A 16,875-nucleotide genomic window follows, 5' to 3' on the forward strand; every position below is an offset into this window, starting at 1 on the left:
AGGTTTGTGAATGGATTGCACCCTGCTATATATATTTTTGTCATTTCTGGTTTGCCTACGAGCTACGCAGAGGTAGTTGAACGAGCAAAGGCAGCCGAAGCTGGATTAAGGCGAGGAGGTCCACAATATACTCCTCCACCTCCAGTGACAGCTCGGCAGCCTACCTTGCGTCCGAGAGGTAGGAAGTCTAATAAGACTGGTTCTATTGTTTCTTCATCTTCTTCGAGTTCCAGTGGATCCCAGAGAGGGAGTCCCGTGATTGCTCCTTATTGTAGCCATTGTGGAGGCAAACATACTTTCGAGCAGTGTCGAGGTATGTTTGATACTTGTTATCAATGTGGACAGGAAGGCCATTTCTCTCGGTATGTCCAAACAGGGGTACGAATTCGTCTCAACCCCAGCCATGATTTAGAGGTGGCTCCAGTATGAGGAGACCTACTGTTTCTGTTCTCTCTTTCTAGTAGTCGAATGTTCCACGATATCGAGGGCCGGGTGGTCAGAGTGCCCAAGTCCCTACTCAAGTGAGAGTGTATGCTATGACCGAAGATCAAGCGAAAGAAGCTCTTGGTGGTGTGATTGCAGGTATTTGCATGCTTTGTGATTATCCTGCACGTGTTTTATTTGATACAGGAGCATCCCACTCATTCATGTCTCATGCATTTGTTGCATCGCAGGATATTATGTGTACTCCGTTGTATGATAAATTGGAAATATGAAAAATGAGTAATTAACTGGTTTAATTGCTATTTGATTATGTGACATACTTGTTTACATGTCAATTATGATTTTATTATCATCATGCATAAAAATATAATTTTTAAGGATTTTTCAATTGACGATCGAGGAACGGGGACCAAAGGCTGAAAAACGTAAAATGTTTTTATTAAATAATTGTTTTTAATTATTTAAAATATGAGTGTTGTTTTTTAATATTTTGAAGATATGGGGTTTTTAGGGATTTTACACGGCGGGACGTAAATTTTATCGGTGTTGTTTTTCAAATAAAATACGAGCTTTTTGACAACTCGGCTAATAAATTCATAAATTTACTTTAACAAAAACTTTGTTAGTATTTTATTTAAATCCTAAATAGACTAATGGGCTTAATTTAATTGGCTTAATAGGCCTAACCTAGTTAGCAAAATTAATAAGCTATTTAAAAGTTTTTAATCACCAAAACCCTACACTCCTAGCATCAAACAATCGGCCACCCACTTTTAAAAATCATAAACTCTCTCCCAAGACACCACACACACGGCACTACACATCCTAGCCTTGGGAAGGAAATTCGAAGGGGCTCAAGGGGATACAAGCCTAGGTTTCACTCCGTTCTCGTTGTCAACGTATATTCGTGCGTAAATAACGCAAAGGCACGCCATACATCTCCTTTTCTCATCCATCATGTCATAATATAGTTTTAAAAGTGGTGTGCATGAAAACATGAAGTTCATGTTGCTAAATTATGCATGGTTTATATACCATCGAATTTATGTCATGATTCATGTTTTTGTTTATACTAAGGTGCTGCCATGACATAAGGTAAGATCAAGAGAAGTTTTTACATGTGTTAGAGTCACACACACTCACCAAACTCAGGGCAAAAAGGAAAAGAAACAGGAAAGAACAGAAAGTTGCTGTCAAGGGGCTTGGGGGGTTCGGATTCCATGAAAGGGGGATGGGCTTGGCCTTGGCTTGGGCCAGGGCTCGGCTAGAGGCTGTCATGAGTCAGGGTCAGAGTCCTAGCCAAGCTAGGACTCGAGTAGGGGCTGGGGAAAGAGTCCTAGCCACGCTAGGACTCTACCCGAGAAGTTGCACAATTCTGTGCAGACTTCGTGCTACTGGTAAGGGAGTAAGGGATCGGTCCAGGGCTCAAGGGCTGGGTTAGGACGAGGCTTTAGAGTCTTAGAAAGGTGTGAGGATTAGTGGTTCAAGGTCTGGGTTCGCGGGTAGCAGCCTGGACGTACAAACATAGAATCCATGCAGGTTGGGATTCTCGGCCAGCATAGGGGTGACTTGGGGTTGCTCGTTTGTGGGCTTGGGAAGGGTATTTTAGGGGTCTAAGGGTCTAGTAGGGTACTTTAGGATGTTGGTCAAGTTTTGGATCAACTTGGTTTGGGGGTGACTCGTGAAAATCGAAAGTTGGCTCGGGGTCGAAGTTTAGATGTCAATCAGGGTTTTTAAAATAAGGAAAATTGGAAAACGGCTCACGGTGGGTCGAGTCGTGGTTCAGAAGGGCTAAAATAATATAAAAATACTAAATTTAGAATTTAGGAATTTTATATTAAATTTTGGGATTTTTCAGAATTAAAACGCCTTCAAAACGTCTAATTACGAATTAATTAAAAAGTCTAGTTTTTAAGCTAAATAAAATTATGGTAAAATTAATTTAGGCTTAAATAATTATTTGGGGACATGTTAGAGTCAATGAATTCAAGAAAAAGTCAAATTCGAGGAATTTTACATCTAGGGGTAAAACGGTCTTTTTACACCTAGAAATTAGTAAAGGTCATGGCAGTGCCCAAAATGCTGTTTTTATGAAAATATGATTATTTTAAATGTTTATGAATTTTTCATGATTAAAATATGATTTATAAAGTGTTTAAGGAATTTCCATGATTTAAGGAAGACATTTAAAATACATGTTGCATGCTTGGTTTAAAAAATGAAAAATGTTATGTTATTCATGATTTTCATAAAGTGATGTGAATGAAAAATGTTGAAGGAAGTGAAGTGATTGTGACTAATTCGTTAATAATGGCGATGTCGTGAGGGCGATGGTCCCAGTGGGAGCCCGACAATCGTGTTTCCATTATTGCGAATATGAGTTTATGAGGTTTTAGGAAGAATGAGAATATAGTGAGGGGAGAAGGCCTCATAGGGAGCCCATTTATGGGAGAAGGCCCTAGAGAGAGCCCCGACGATCGTATTTCTATTCGATCATGTTAGGCCAAGGCTCAGTTGACCAGTGAGAGCGTCGCTGATGTCCTCGCCGCCCAGTACTGTGGTTATATGTAGAAGGATTCATCGATCATGTCATGTCATGTCAGGAAAGTCACAATTAACGATCTGAATTCAACAAAGAAAAAGGAAATGGAAAAGGAAAATATTCATGATCATGTTAAAGGTTTTATGTCATGTCATGTTGAGGAAAAGGAAAAAGTTAATGTTTATGTTTGCATGTCATGAAAGGTTATTTTACATAAAAGTATTTTATCTGTTGCATGTGTTTTTATACGTATTATTTGTTATAAAGATCATGGTGTCTTGAGTCTTTAGACTCACTAGGTGTGATGGATGCAGGTGGGTATGATGGAGGTCTTGACGGATGATTCTTCTGGACTGTCGGTGCACACAACCCGAGGACCAGCGCTACTATTTTCCGCATTACGTTTTATGATTCATGATTTTAAATTAAAGATTTTAAGACTAGTTATTTATGCTTTTTGATTGATTTTTGAGAGGTTTAGTATGGGCTATTCTTTTCAAATTATTGCTTTTTAGGTTTGGTAAAACAAATTGACGATTTCATTTCTATGACTATTTCGTTTAGTTCTAAAAATTCTAGTTGGTTGATGTTTCATTTTAAAGGGTAAAATATTTTATAAAAATATTTTCATGGGATGGACGAAATTTAGAAAAAAACAAAAAAATTTCTAGTAACTTTAAAGCAATAAAAAGGGCAGGACGCTTCAGTTGGTATCAGAGCCAATGTCCTGTAAAGGGTTGTGTAAAGGCCTAAAAATCCGAGCTTGAAAAATTGCGGAAAATTAAAAAATTTTCTTTTAAACTAAATAAAATATCCTGTTCATAGATAAACTGTTAAATAATGTATAATGTTTAAAAAATAGCAGCGGAAGAATTTATTGTTTGCAAAATAACTGTTTAAAATAATCCAACGACAGATAAAAATGTCAGATCATAAAAAAAATGATAAATGCTGAAAATGAGGTCCTCGGAATTAAAACTCATCGAATAACTCAGGGTACCGACTCCTCATCTCTGGCTCGGACTCCCACGTAGCTTCCTCCTCGGAATGGTTAAGCGACTTGACTTTAACTCTCTTAACCAGCTTGTTCCGAAGTTCGTTTTCCTGTCTGTCCAGGATCTGCACTGGTCTCTCTTCATAGGATAGGTTCGCAGTGAGCTGCAACGGCTCAAAATTCAGCACATGCGAAGGATTCGCCATATACTTCCTCAGCATAGAGACGTGGAACACATTGTGTACTCCGGCCAGATTCGGCGGAAGAGCAACACGATAAGCTAGTGTCCCAACTCTGTCAAGGATCACAAATGGCCCAATAAATCTCGGACTAAGCTTCCCTTTCTTTCCAAATCTCATGACACCCTTCATAGGTGCCACCTTCACAAAGACATGGTCGCCGACTGCGAACTCTAACCCTCTCCTTCTCTGATCTGCATAGCTCTTCTGTCGACTCTGAGCAGTCCTCATTCTATCACGGATCCGGGCTACTACATCAACGGTCTTCTGAATAATCTCTGGACCCAACTCTGCTCTCTCTCCTACTTCATCCCAATGGACAGGAGATCTACACTTGCGACCATACAATGCTTCATACGGAGCCAAATTCACAACTTAACTGATTCGTTTTAAAACTTGGACCGGGGTCCCGGTTTTAACCCGAATCGAACCGAAACTTAACCAAAACTTTCCCAAATTTTTATCATATTTTAAAAAAACTATAATGGTCCTAAAATATTATCCTCAAGCTCTTGAACTTACGGCTAATAGTCCAGCAAGGCATACCATTCTCGGCCAACCCATAATTGATTTCCTATCACAACACATGGCCCCCAAATCCTTAACCATTCGGTCCCCTCCTAAACCCCCACCTGTCCAGCCTTTAAGGCACACCTTAGGACCTTAATGACCCCTCTAAACCAAGGCTAAACGATACATACAGCTGCTGCACACTCACGTGCAGGAACCAACCGAACTAGCATCTCCTTCACGATTCACGCTAAACTCCAAGGGCCGAGCCTCTCCCTCGTCTAAGTGCCTATGGCTCACACCTAGTATCACACCAAACCTCACAGAGACTAAGACACGGCTGGGTTCAAGGCCATGCACAGCCGCAGCCTCTGCCCGACGGAAACTAGAACCAACTGAAGCCCCAAACTCTCGATCCCTCCTCCTACAGAAATGCCTAGCCGTTTTTCCTTCCTAGCCTCCATCATGACACCACCATCTTACTCAGGAGAGTCCTAAGCCGTAGCCCCTTGCACCTTAATACAGAAAACGTGAGTAACCATAAAAGAGTTGCATGGCAAGAAGAAAAGACGACGAAAATCCTTCATGCTGCCGAGAGGATCGAGAATGTTACAGACGTAAGGCACACATACAACAATATATGATAGGTGTGATGCAAAAACAATGGTGAAAGGCGTGCGAGATGCAGAAATGAAAGTACATAACGTGCCTTGATGATGGGAGAACCAAAACGATGCAAAAAAGAGGCCCGGGTGAAGTTTTCTTTGCAAAAAAAAAACAAACCAACAACCAAAGCTTTCGGCTGTTGGGTTCAGAAACCGAGAGAGGATGTTTGAGGGAGGTGGGTGTCGGCTGATGCACAATTAGGTTTAGGGTAAAACATGCTTAAGGGTTAATTATATAAGATAATTTATTAGTTAATGGGCCTAACTTGTTTAATTTAAAGATTACAAAGATGATTAAGCCTTATAAATTCAAAATTAGGCCCATTAAGCTCAAACCCACTCCCGAAAGATATTTCAAGTTGGAAAGATTTTGAAAATAATAGCCGAACCATTAAAAAGTCCCCCGATTTGATAAAATTTACGTATCGTAAAAATTAAAGGTTCTGCGGGTAAAATACCCAAAAATTCCTATTTTTTTGAAAAATACCCTAAAAATGCTTTAACTTAATTTATAAAAAAATAGATCGTGTAATAAAATAATTTTCCTGAAAATTCCGCGGTCTCCGATCCTCGTTCGAATGTGAAATGCAACTTAAAAATCTTAATGCACGAACTTTTAAAATTTCATGAAACAAATCTTATCATGCATGAATTATGCCTAAAACGCATAAAAATAATTAAACGTACATTAATGAAATAAACATGCTAAATTACCACTTCTTAAATAAGTCTTTATTAACTTATCTCAATACTCCATCTCCAGTCCGTCCTCACTTATTTAACTAAAAAGGTGACAATTAAACTACTACGTAAAATAAAAAAATTTAAAGAAAAGAATTTAAATACTCATGTAATAAAAAAATCATTTTAATTTAAAATAGTAGAAATTATGCATGGCTTATAGGTAGTCTAAGTTATGGGTTCTACAGGTTGAGCCACCATCAGCGCCGGAAACATCAGTCGTCAAGCCTCAAAGTTGTAAGTTTTTCTTGCTTTATATGATTTAGTGTGTTGTTACCTGCATGACGATATGGATTTTATGTTTATGTTACATGTCTATTTGCTTCTTTGAGCATTTATGTCTTGCATGCTTAAAATGCTAATTAAGTTAGGATATGTCACATGATTAGAGAACTTAGATTTAAATGCATGTTGGTTACGTTAGAATTTGGAAAAACATTCAGATAAAATGCCTCCTAGAGGTGCACCCGTTATTGAAAACCAAGCCGAGAACAGTGTTAATCGTCAAGAGAATAATCAAGGGAATGGACCTCCACCACCACCACCACGGGATGCTGCTACACGTGCACTTGAAGGGATGGCTCGTCTCTTCGAGCAGCAGGTACAGCAGCAGCAGTTACAACAGCAGTTACAGCAGATGCAGCAGCAGCAGGCGACTAGGCCACAACAAGATGTTTATGAGCAGTTCCGGAGGCTAGGGCCGAAGGAATTTTCTGGCACTACCGATTCTTTTGCTGCAGAGGGTTGGATTCGTTCACTAATGGTACATCTTCGCTATCTTGATATGGGATATGCGGACCGGGTGAGGTGTACTACTTATCTACTTAGGGACGACGCTTCTTTATGGTGGGAAGGAGCCGAGCATGGTTTTGACCTTACTACACTCACTTGGGCACAGTTCAAGACGAAGTTCTATGAGTAATATTTCACTCCGGATGCTAGGAGCCGAATAAAGAGGGAATTTATGGCTCTTCGCCACGGAGATGCCACTGTTGCTGAATTTGTGAAGAAGTTTGATAGGGGTTGCCATTTTGTGCCCCTTATTGCCAGGGATGCTGAAGAAAAGCTTAGACATTTCATGGATGGCCTACGACCTACCATTTGAGATAAAGTTATGATGATGCGTCCGGATAATTATGCTATGGCAGTTACTTATGCATATCAGGCTGAGCAGTCCTTGAAGGACATTGACTTTGAGATTCAGCGCAAGAGGCAGCACTATCAGAATAACAACCAACCCAATAAGAAGCCGAATACTGGTCCTCCTAGATCTCAAGGGCCCCAAAAGCCCCAAGGTCAAGTCAAGAAGCCAGCGCCACCAAAGCCACAAAATCCTGGAGCACCAAAGCCTGCTGAGAGGCAACTATGCAAACAGTGCAACCGCCCACATCTTGGCAAGTGTGAATGGTGATCATTTAAATGCTTCTACTGCAAGGAGTATGGACACAAAGCAAATGACTGCCCAAAGAGGAAAGCAGCTACTACGGCCCGAGCTTATGTTATGAATGCCGAGGAAGCTGAGGAAGAGCCAGACACTACACTCATCACGGGTAACCTAGTCATTTAACATTTTTATATTACTTATTTTTGCATGAAATGTTGAATTGGTTATTAGAAGATTTGGGAACAAGATCTAAACTAGTGGAATTTAGGTTGCATGTTCTACCCTAGTTGGATGTAAGTTATGATTTTAGAAACCATAGCAAATGACTTGAATTTTTTGCCTTAATTTATGTGAAGGATGTAATGCTTCCAAATAAAAAGTTGGGGCCGAAAATTAAAGGGAATCATAATTAAGGGGTTTAGGAATAAATTTTGAATTTTGGAAGAGTTATCATGCAATTTCGAAAATTTAATGACCTAAGTGCAAATTATGAATTCCTAAGGATCAAAAGGCAATTCTTGTAACATAAAGGACTGAATCAGATTTTCGCAATAAAATAAGGACTTAATTGCTATAATTCGAAAATATAAGTGAAAGGATCAGTTAATAAGTGAAATGTGTTTAGAAGGGGGTTGAATAAACACTCACAGATTATGTTCGTTTTTCGAAGGTTGAGTCTAGTTTTTTGATCATAAACTGAAACTAAATATCTCGTAAGTCAATGACAATCAGTTTAACTGAGAAAACAGTTGCGAAAGTAAACTGAATGAAAGATAGAATAACTAAAGCAAAAGGTAACTGAAGTAAAAAAACACGCGATTTGTTTATGGATGTTCGGAGAATGGAATAACTCCTACGTCACCCCTTCGATCACGAAGATAGGATTTTTACTAAAAGACTTTGATCGAATACACTGTATGTACTGACCCACTTCAGTTTGGTCTTATCAATGCCACAACTGAAACTCTTAGTTCGTGACTGATCTTAGCACAACTTAATAATATAGCGGAGATCACAGTATGCTAACAAGCTCAAAGATGGTAGCCTTGAATGCTACAGATAAAACTTAGTAAGAGAGTGAGCTTTTGATTTCAGCAGAGTAACAACTTGAGTAAAATAGTAGTTCTTGTGTGTTTCTTCAGCTGCTCTGTTTGCCTATTTATAGGCTTCTCTTCCAACGGTAACTTGATATAATATTTGAATTTTATATCCGTTGTTTTGCCACGTCGATATGCTTCTGACAATCGGACACTGTAGATTCTGAAATGCGGCGTTCCACTACAAGTTGCAGTCTGCTTGTACTACTGTAGGTTGAACATCCCTTTCATTTGATGACGTGTTAAGGCTGAGCGATCAGCTGATGAAAGTAGCTGATAAGCTTGCGCTGAGTGAATCAACTGATTAGTTTCCAACTGATCAGTCAGCTATCTTCAGGAATCCAGTTAGGTTCAAATGATCAGTTTCTAACTGATCAGTCAGCTAACATCGAAAGTTCAGTTCAGCTGGATTCGGTTGCCTAGATACTTCTCGTGATACTTCAATTGCTTAATACGAATATTTTATCAGTTGGTTCCGTAGATAAATTGTTTGTCAAACAGCCGAAATTAAGTTTCCAACAATTTTCCCCTTTTTGGTGTTTGACAACACTATGTAGATGATAACTGATCAGTTAAGCTTATAAACATCCTTCAAATTGGTTGTAGATAAAATAATAACTTTCGTGTACAGATTCGTACAATGAAAGAATGAAGTAATCTGTATAAGTGATTCCATGTATAAGTAAATGAATGGTTGTAGCTTAGGTCTCTATTCCCTCTTTTTGTCAAATGCCTCCATTCTGAGAGATAATCTTTTAACATCAGTTGACTGTACTTTAACAGAAGTGGCTACGTCTGCTACTGCATTCAGCATAGTGATTTGCATCTAGTCTATCTTTCGGGAAACAGATGTCTCCACGAAGTCAATTCTCTTGCTGATTACATCTTGGGTGACAGAGAGGCTTTCAGCTAAGCCTCTATTCTTTCTAATCTCTTCTATTGCAAGGGAAAGAGAGGTCACGGTAGCATTAACAGCCTTCAGCTTTTCTGAGTTGAATACTTCTGCATGTTACAGTTTTAAAGTATGAGCGAGTTGAGTTCGCTGAATCTGGGCAACTTCAGAAAGTATTTTGTGCATATTGTTCTGAATGTCTTGAATTTCTTCAAGAACTGCGTCAAGATCTCCAGACGGCTGAGGGGGTAATTGTCCAGAAGTTCCAGCTTCTTGTTCTTTAGAGACTTGATCAAAGACCACCAGGGTCCTGTCAGATACCATTGTCTCAGCCATGGTGTGTTCTGGAACAAATGGGTCAGTAACCTCTACTAGCGCCGGAGGAGGAGAAGAAGGATCCTGAATTGCAACTGAGCTGTCCAGCTGAGGAGGTAAATCTGTAAGACCTTCAGTTGGAGGATCATTAACTGGTGCTTCTTCCTGAGTATCAGCTGATATTTGGGCTGGCTCGTCAGTTGGAATATTTTCAAAATTTAGCAACTGATGTAGAGGCCTCTAAATACGTTTGAAAATTTGCGGAAAATTTGAAATTTTTCTTTTTAATTAATTAAAATGCCTCATTCATAAATAAATAACTGATAAAATTTTAACCATTCAAAATAGCAGCGGAATTAAATGTTTGTTTGCAAGATAATAATTTAAAACAATTCAACAACGAAGAAATTTGTTTGAATCAAAATAGTAAATGCTAAAAACATAAGGTCCTCGGGTTCCACTACTGCCGACCCAAGCTAGCTCACTGGTCCCCGCCCTCGGTCCCTGCATCATCGGTACCTACAACATTCAAGTCTAGTAAGTCTAAGGACTCAGCATGCATATATCGTAAATAACGAGTAAATAAATAATAAAATTGCATGCAAGTGAAAATATCATGTCGTGAGGCATAACGTAAAATATCGTGTCATGATTAATTATAATACGTGCATAACTGAACTGAAAATCATAGTGAAAATGTTTGATCCTTGGAGCCCTGTAGTGAAATAACTTGTAATAATTTTCTTGGTGAGATTATGGTCTACGCAAGTGGCCCCTGAACTGAACGGTAACTGACAACCGGGTGAAATAATAATCCCGTGACCGGTAACTGACGACCGGGTGAAGTAATAATCCAATGACCGGTAACTGGCGACCGGGTGAAGTAATAATCCCATGATAGTAAAGTGGCCACAAGCAATATCGCATAAATCTAAAAAAAAATGAATATTTTGCACATGATATAAATAAATAACCTCATTAAGTATGAACAATTTCTATCTTCTTGCATTAAAATCATGTATTTGTGATATTTAAAAATACTTATATGGCTTGATTGAAGAGTGAAAGAAGATATAAACATGCCTTGGTTTGTTTTGACAGAAAACAAACGAAATAACGACGCGGCGCGGCGGAGACGGAGTGCGCTTCACTTTCTTACTTTTTCTCTCTTAATTCCTTTAAACCAAGCATGCACCATAATTATTATAATAGCGTAAAAATCGTAAACGTGATGCATGAACATTTAAAAATATCATGATTTGTGCTCAGGGCATTGCTATGAACAAAATCTCCCCACGGGTTCAAAATGACCATTTTGGCTCTGGAAACCCGAAAATTATCGTTTCAACCCTGGACCTCTAAAATTGACCCGAAGCTTACCAAACTCCTTAAAATATCCCAAAACATTTTTAAAAGTATTTCTGGACGTAAACTCGAGCCCAATTCATAACTTAACCAATTCGTTTTAAAATTTGGATCGGGGTCCCGGTTTTAACCCGAATCGACTCGAAACTCAACCAAATTTTTCCCAAATTTTTATCCTTTCTTAAAAACATTAAAAAGGGTCCTAAAATATTAATCTCCAGCCCTTAAACCTTTCTGTAGGTAAATTTCAGAACTTACAAACTCTCGGCCCTTTTCTCTCTTCTCCTTGAACACTCATTCTTTTCCAAAGCTCACGCCACTTCCCACACCCAACGTACAAGCCATGAACCGACCTCTCCTTGACCACCTTGGGACTCTACTTAACACGCTAAACCCACGGCTCCAGCCCCCATCAATTCGCTAACCAACCCCAAAATGCTTAAACCGAGCCTGCCCCAACCTCCTCGATCTACAGCGCTCGGGACAGATCCAGCACATGCCGAGCCCTTCCAAGCCTCGTCTCACACCCACCAGGGTCTGGTCTAAGCCCCGGCGAGGCCCCTGCAGCACTGGTCGAACCTTGCACGCTGATACACCCAAGATCGAGCCACCCAAGAAGATTTCATCTCACGCCCTACACCCGTACTCATCCCGTAACCTTTCTGCTCCTCATGACAGCAACTTGACCTTACCAGAAGCCTCTAGACACTCAAGAACCGCAGCCCCTTTGCACCAAGAACTGAGAAAAACGTGAGTGGTGAAAGATGGAAATACATAAAATAAACAAAATGATAATTATTTGCGTGCAGCTGATAGATCGAAGGCTTTTACATGACATAACGCACATTTAACCTACATATGGCGTGAATGATACAAGAAGGAGAATACTTGCGTGCCTTGATGAGAGGAAGAACCAAAACGAAGCAAATGGAGACCCGGGTGAAATTTTCTTTTGCAAGAACAACCATGGCCGGAGCTTTTGCAGTGAAAAGGAGCTGAAAACCGAGAGGATTTATTGGGGAAGGGAGAGGGTGTCGGTTGTTGAAGGAGGGTGATAATGGGTGTAGGGTCAAAAAGGAATTATTTAAAATAGTTAACAATTAGGTTAATGGGTCCTTATTTTAAATTAAAAGGAATTAAAAGAATTTAAGTCCAATAAACTTAAAAATAGGCCCATTAAATCTAAGCACACTCCCGAAAAATATTTCGTGTTAAAAATATTTTTGAAAATATTAGCCGAACCTTCAAAAAGTTCTCCGATTCACTAAAATTTGCATACCGTTAAAAATTAAAATTCTGTGTGTAAAAATACCCAATAAATCCCAATTCTTGAAAAATACCTTCAAAACATCTTATATTAATTAATAAAAATTAATCGTGTAATAAAAATAATTTTCCTGAAAATTCTCCGGTCTCCGATCCTCGTTCGAGCGTGAAATGCATCTAGAAATCCTAATGCATGAAATGATAAAATTCATGAAATAATTCCCTATCATGCAATAATTATGCCTAAAATGCATGAAAATAATTAAACACAAATTAATAAAATAAACATGCATTTTATGCATTTTAAAAATATAATTACTTATTTCAAAATATTCGGCTGCAGATGTTTTATCCTTGATAATGGTAAAAATTATTTAAAAGCGTTTGATGCTAAATCTGCAGAGGGAATATTTCTTGGATACTCATCAGTTAGTATAGCTTATAGAGTCTTCAACAAGAAAACCCTAAATGTTGAAGAATCAGCTTATGTTGATTTCGATGAAACTGAACTAACTGATAAGCCAACTTATCAAGTTGAGCTAGCTGATCGATTTACAGATATCAGTTTGGAAGATGATAGCAAAACTGAAAGTCACAGCAATCAAAACAGATTTCAAACACCTGAACCAGAAGTACTGGACCAATCAGATATACATAAAGTCGTTGCTGATGATCAGTTGATAGAGCATAATGATAACACTCAAATACCAGTTGACGAAGCACCAACTGAGACTGAAAATTGTGTTCAGTTACCAACTGAAGAAATTGCTGATACAACAAATACTGAGTACAGATGGAAAAAATCACACCCACCTGAACTGGTAATAGGAAATCCATCAGATCCAGTAAGAACTCGAAATCAAATGCTAAATTTATTTATCCATTCAGCTTTTGTTTCACAACTAGAACCGAAGAAAACTGATGAAGCTCTTGCTGATCCTAACTGGGTAAATGCAATGCAAGAAGAGCTAAATCAGTTCACTCATAACAATGTCTGGAACTTAGTTCCAAGACCAATTTCAAAAACTATTATAGGTACAAAATGGGTGTACAGGAACAAACTGAATGAAGACGGCTCAGTTGTACGCAACAAAGCAAGACTTGTGGCACAAGGATATAGGCAAGAAGAAGGAATTGACTATGATGAAACTTATGCACCAGTTGCAAGACTGGAGGCAATAAGAATCTTTCTTGCTTATGCATCACACAAGAACTTCAAAGTATACCAGATGGATGTGAAGAGTGCTTTCTTAAATGGTCAGCTGCAGGAAGAAGTATATGTTGAACAACCTCCAGGTTTTGTAAATCATAGTTTACCTGATTATGTTTATCATTTGAACAAAGCCCTGTATGGTCTTAAACAAGCTCCCAGAGCTTGGTATGAAACCCTTTCAAAATTTCTAACTGATCATGATTTTTCCGTAGGATCAGTTGATAAGACTTTGTTTAAATTTTCTAAAAATAATCATATCTTACTTGTTCAAATTTATGTTGATGACATTATATTTGGGTCAACTAAACCCAAATTGTGCGAAAAGTTTGCTAAGTTAATGCAGGACAAGTTTGAAATGAGCATGATGGGTGAACTGACATTCTTTCTTGGACTGCAAGTGAAGCAACTGGAGACTGGTATATTCATCAGTCAGACTAAATATACAAAGGAATTGCTAAAGAAATTTGGAATGGAATCATGTGCAGCTGCAACCACTCCCATGAGCTCATCAGTTAAAATGGACACTGATCAAGGGGGAATATCAGTTGAGGCGACGCTGTACCGAGGTTTAATAGGTTCATTATTATACCTAACTGCTAGTCGTCCTGATATTGTTTTTGCAGTTTGTATGAGTGCCAGATTTCAATCAAATCCTAAGCAATCACATTTCTCAGCTGCCAAAAGAATTTTGAAATATCTTAAGGGCACACAAAATGTCGGATTATGGTATCCTAAAGACTCTTCTTTCAATTTTGTTGGATATTCAGATACAGATTATGCAGGATGTAAGCTAGGTCGTAAAAGCACAAGTGGATCATGTCAGTTTCTTGGAGATCGACTGATTTCTTGGTTCAGCAAGAAGCAGACATCTATAACTACCTCAACAACTGAAGCAGAATATCTAGCTGCTGGTAGTTGCTGTGCACAACTGATCTGGATCCAGCAACAACTGAGAGATTATGGAGTAACTACAAATGAATCGCCCATATTTTGTGACAATACGAGCACAATTGCCATTACCTATAATCCAGTTCTTCACTCAATGACAAAGCATATAGATGTCAGACACCACTTCATTAGAGATCATGCTTTGAAGAAGGACATTCGACTGGAGTATATATCAACTGAGCAACAAGCAGCTGACATTTTCACCAAACCATTACCCGAGACTAAGTTTTCTTACTTTCGCAATATTCTTGGTTTAATTGATTTATCATAAGAAAATTGTTAATGCTACTTTACTAATGAAATTGTCTGCAGAAAATAAGGACACAACAATAAACTGAAAATGATATGTTATTAAGAATAAAAACGATTCCATCTTACAGTAGACAATTCAGAACCAACTGAATCCTGCCATTCTGTAATAAAATTGTTCAATTCATAAATTCGGATTCTAGAGAATGATTTAGTTATAGAAATCTTCTTAATCACATGCCACTCCTTCCACAGCATTGCTTGTAACAGAACCTTGTCATCGACAAGCTCTGTAACATGTCTGACTTCAAATCGTTCCAAGTATCTTCTGGCTGTTGCTGCTTGAACTCGAGAAGGAGTCGCACCACTACTACTTATTCTCTGCAACTCATGAATTTTGAACCATGTTGACATCACCTTTTTCAAGACATATTCTTCCATCTTCTTCTTCAACTCTTCTAAATAAGCACTTGTTTCTTCAGTAACGTGAACATGCGTACTACTACAAGCATCGGAAATATCTGAATCTGCCATGTTTAAATGATATTATCTCACAACTCACTGCTATTATCTTATTTATAGACATGTGACATTTAATGTCAAAGAAGTTGAAGAGTCTCAAGCCAACAAAGCGTTTTCTCAATTACCCAGGCTTCTTATCTATCAGTTGCTTATTTGATATCAGTTTGTTAATTACCAGTTGATTCATTTTTTTCAACTGATTTCAGTTTGGTTTTTAAATCTTAACTGATTTCAGTTTACAGTCAACTAATATTAGTTCTTTAACAGTTCATTTGTTAAGTTAGTAATTCATTTACAACAACTAATGAAACTGGCAATTTGCAGGAAAGAAAAAGACAAAATTAACTCAGATAAATATTTTATTCAAGCATAAACATTAGCTCGCATTACACCATAACATTTTTCCTCTACATCAATTATCCACATCTTCAACCAAGTGGATAAAGGTGGAGTGGACGTCTTGGCAAAGCTGTGTGAATAAGCTATGCGCCTCAGGATCTTCAATTCCTTCCGGAGCATCAGCTGATGACTATAACCATCCTTAAAGACGTCAATCCACTCAGCTATGTGCAAGTGCTCCCGCACCTTCCTCAGCTCTGCCACCCATTCAGGAGTGGTAGCCTCTCCAGTGCTATACAAGAACTCAAGTTCTTGTAACTTCTCCCAGTACTGAAGATTCTCATAGAAGACTTCCTCTTCTATCTCAGCCTTCCTGGCCTCCAGAGAAAACGGCGAAGCACTCGAGCTACTCGCACCAGCCATTTCTTTTATCTTAAATATTTCGCTAATATGACTGAAACTAACTGTGTTACTTCTATTTATAGCCGAGAGTTATGGAAGCTGAAGGGCCGTGCACATTCCAGCAAACAATAAATTCCTTAAGCTTTAAATTTATTTTTATCGTCATTTTTAATTATTTTGCGCACCCATTAAGGGGGAATATTAGTTTTTAAGAGGTTAACTAAGAAGAAAATTGTTTGTAAATTCTCAAATGAAACGGATCAGTTTCACAACTGATCGTTCAGTTGGTTGTTTTACAAATCTTCTCACATAAGTTAACAAATTAAAAAACTTATTATATCCCAAATCAACTGACGTGACTGCAGTTTCATAACGTGGCATATTTTAAAACCACTCACTTTTTGCACACACGCTTATAGCACACGTACACATATTTTTATTCAATTTTTTTTGGACTGACACGTGTCCTATAATTCGAACAGTCACGAACATAAGTACTTTACCCGCCCCATTTCAGTTCTTCTTCTTTACGATTATCCAAATTTCTCAGAGTAAAAACAAATTCAAGCATTCTCTTTCGCAGGAAATCATTCAGTTCAAACGGCAAACAAGATCCCAGCTCATATGTTGAATGCTATGGCCATTGATTTTGACTCAGTTTTATCAGTTCAGGAAGCTGATGTTAAGAACGTTTTTCTGAAGATTGAATTTGCTGGTCTCAGAATGTTTTTGGGACAATCTTCCCAGG

Source organism: Primulina huaijiensis, chromosome 9 (assembly GCF_012295235.1).
Source record: "Primulina huaijiensis isolate GDHJ02 chromosome 9, ASM1229523v2, whole genome shotgun sequence".
NCBI lineage: Eukaryota > Viridiplantae > Streptophyta > Magnoliopsida > Lamiales > Gesneriaceae > Primulina > Primulina huaijiensis.